Here is a 3,988-nt window from a genome sequence, read left to right on the forward strand (position 1 = left end):
GAAGTTCTAACCTTAAGAAGTTGGTAAGGCTCATAAATCTTGCTTGGAGCTTTATGGATGGGATACTCCCCAAAGCTTGCATCATGTGTTACTTATATCAAGACATGCCAAAAGAAGAGAAAGGATAAACTTTACAAACTTATGTCAACGACATGCCAAGAGAAGAGAAAGGATAGGATTTACATACTTATGCCAACTACATGCCAAAAGAAAGAATAAGCTTTACATACTTATGCCAACGACATGCCAAGACAAAGAATAAGCCTCACATACTTATGTCAACTACATGCCAAGAGAAAGAATAAGCTTTACATACTCTCTCTACTTTCTCTCACGGAGTCATCATATGCATATATCGTACCCATCCCGTCATGGATTGGTGAATAATTATAGAATAATAGCTTCGTACTTATGTCAAAATAATACCAATAGGAAATAAGGATAGATCTATTTACTCAAGCCAAAAACATGCCAAGAGAAAGAAGGTAGCTTCACATACCTCTTTAGGGATTAATCGTAACCCAGCTTGCCTCGATATCTCCTTAACTTATTTAAAATGAAAGTAATACTAATATTAACAACCTTTCATTTTCCCATTTCCAACTCTACACCCAAGTAGTCATAGGAACCATTTCCTTATTCATTTCCCTCGACTAGCATATTACTAGTTCTGAAGTTGCCGAAATTTGAGCAGCATCTCTCCTATAACTTGCCCTATCCAACTTCTAATATTATCATCCATATTACTAACAACAACCACCAGTTATTTATACAATCAAATCACTTCAACTTTACTAAATACAACTCCAAACAACTAGCTCAAAACTACATTACCAAAATAGAGTTTTTAGCCTTTATTTCATAAAACCTTTAACAATACGACACAAAGGGTTGTGTGGATGCAACCAGAAGTACTCACACCCCTTTTAGAACACTTTAAATCCCTGAAACACTCCATCCAACCATCTGCAACCGCATCACCACAATCACCACACACTACTCGACTTCGATTTAACGCTAGCGACCTTAATTTAGTTTGTTTCTAACGTCAAGTTTCCTTATGCAATTTTTCCACTTCAAGCCTCATTTAAGACATGTTATATACCCCATAACAACATCATAAACTTCGATTTGAAATCAAAATCCTTACCTTGTCCAAAATTCCCCAAAACTCACCTCGGAAGCTCTTCTAGAGCGACTGAAATTTTGTGGCTGTTTGTTGTCCGTTTGGGGATACTCCAAACCATAAATATACATTAATAACACCTTCATACATTCATGTTATACCCCATATAATTAATTCACGGAATGTAATTGGAGAACTTACCTTTTTCTCCTCCCAAAACCGTAGCTCTTTCTTCTCTCTAGCTTAAGTTCCTCTTCTCTTCTTTTTGTTTTTCTAGACTATTCTTAGATGAAGATGAGACTTATTGGATAAAGATGAAATTAAAGTCATAAATTATATACATAGTCCACTTTAGGAGATGACACGTGTCAAGCCCCAAGTGGTGACATGTTTCAAGCCCTCATAGGGCCAACACACCACCTCCTCCACTTAGGGTCTGCCATGTGGCATGAGGGAACCACCCCCTTGCTGCAGATGCTGCCATGTGGAACCTCCAGTTTCTGCTACGTGGCACTCTCCCATTCTACCACATGTCTCTCTCTTCTTCTCCTCGTGTGTTCGTAATCTCATCTTGCTTTATGAACCTATGTAATCCTTGATACGTAAGCTTGGTATGTACTCAAGTAGTTTAAGTACGTAAGATTTCTAAGTTGGTAGCTTAAGTAAGTAAGTCGAGTCCTACGACTCATTATTTGGTCTCCAACTCCTTCCGGATTCTTACAACCCTATTTCCAATCTTCTCTATTTTAGGGTATCTCATTCTCCCTTCCTTAGAGTTATTTGGTAGCGTTATAGATTATCCGGCTTACATGGTAACTTTTAAGAAGCTCAAGAGCTTTAAGAAGCTCCAAGAAACTTAAGAACCTTTCAATAAACTTAAGAAGCTTAAGTAACTTAGGAACCTTCCAAGGTACAAAAGTATAGGGTGTAACATCCTTCCCCCCTTTAGAACATTCATCTTCGAATGTTAAACAAAACCTTCTTCAAAATCTTACACAGACTATAGGGAAAATTTCTCTCTATTGCAATAACACATACTTTCATCAACTTAAGAGTTTCAGAAGTTAGAATTACCTGTAGACATAGGGAATAGGTACAGATATTTGTGTTTCACTTCCTCTTCAGCTTCCCAGGTCATTTCTTCGTGATTCTCATTTTTCCATAACACCTTGATGGAAGCTACATCCTTAGTCTGCAATCTTCTAATCTGCCGATCCAGGATGGTGATAGGTTGCTCTTCGTAGGATAACTCCTTTGTGATCTGGATATCATCTACAGGATATACTCGGGATGGATCACCAACGCACTTGCGAAGCATTAATACATAGAAGCCTGGATGTACTGCTTCCAGATCCGATGGTAAGTCTAGCTCGTAGGCAACCTTGCCTATTCGGCAAAGGACCTGGTAAGGGCCAATATATCTTGTACCCAGGTTCCCTTTCTTGCCAAACCTCATTACTCATTTCATGGGCGACACCTTCAAGAACACCCAGACACTCACTTGAAATTCCAAAGGTCGACATTGATTGTCTGCATATAGCTTCTGTCAACTTTGGGCAGCTAATAATCTCTCTTGAATAAGCTTTACCTTATCCACAGCCTGTTGGACCATGTTTGGGCCTATCAGTCGTGTTTCGCCAACATCAGACTAACCAATGGTGACCTACACTTTCTGTCATACAAAGTCTTACACAGGGCCATCCGGAGACTAGAATGATAGTTAATATCGTAAGTAATCTTGACAGGTATTAGGCAATTATCTGAGCTACCTTTGGAGTCAACTATATAGACCCACAACATATCTTCTAGCGCTTAGCTAGTAAGCTTAGTCTGTCTATCGGTCTGAGGGTACAATAGTGTACGAAGACCTGTATGTGTTCCAAATCTCTTTGTGGGCTGATCTTCAGTAGTTAACTGTAACTCAGACTCCTTCATCTAAGACAATAGTTATGGGAATTCTGTAAAGTCCCACCATTCTCTTGATCCACAATTTCAAACAATCTCGGCTGAATAGGTAGTCCTTGATCGAAGGAACACGGCTGATATTGTTAATCTATGGATGACATTCCATATACCATCATCCGTCCATGGAGTGCAAAATGAGTCTTATAGCCAAGGTCGTGTTGTGAAATCTTGGACCTCGTGTATTACTTCTTGCCTTCTTTAGACGACATCAATTGGTACCCTTACCTTTTGGGTTTTGCTTTTTACCCATTAGAGTTGGCTACCGAGTGGTGCTAAAGTTCCTTCACACGATAACCTTCATAGCTATTTTGTGCTTTGTGTATCATTACTGGTATAGTGTTACAAAACTTTGGCATACCAGTGCGCCATTTGTTAGTAACCAGCTACTCTTGCTCGTTTTGCTTAAGCCCTTTTACAACTCCCTTAACCCTACTTATAACACTCTAGGTACATAATCTCGGGTCGTTGCTTTATCGTTAGTTCAGATTCTTCCATCTCATGCGATCATAACAGCACTAATGCACTGGATCCTACCAGAATTCTAAAGTTAAACGTGCTTGGGCGAGAGAAGTACTAGGATGGGTGACCCCCCTAGGAAGTCCTTGTGTCACGTTCCATTGCCATCCTTGCAATAATGTGTGAAGGAACTCATCTTAGCCCATGATTTACCTTAGCATCTTCTCGCTAGTCTTCATATTTCTCCTTGCCCTTTCTTCTTCTCTCTTACCATCGGTGTTGGGGTAGATCTTTAATTCAACCATGACTATGTCCTTTTTGGCCATTTGATTTAACTTCTCTTTGTATTCCTCTGTAACATCTCCAAAATATCATAACTCATTTTCATCATGTACTCCTCTGCTTGGTTTTATGCTGTATATAACTATTCATAGGTTGCAC

At 39.3% G+C, this 3,988-nt stretch overlaps 1 pseudogene; it reads left to right on the forward strand.

Moving 5' to 3' along the window:
• Window positions 1-3,587: 3,587 nt before the first annotated feature.
• LOC129883913 (5S ribosomal RNA) lies at window positions 3,588-3,707 on the forward strand (annotated as a pseudogene).
• The last annotated feature ends 281 nt before the right edge of the window (window positions 3,708-3,988 follow it).

Source organism: Solanum dulcamara, chromosome 3 (assembly GCF_947179165.1).
Source record: "Solanum dulcamara chromosome 3, daSolDulc1.2, whole genome shotgun sequence".
Classification (NCBI taxonomy): Eukaryota; Viridiplantae; Streptophyta; class Magnoliopsida; order Solanales; family Solanaceae; genus Solanum; species Solanum dulcamara.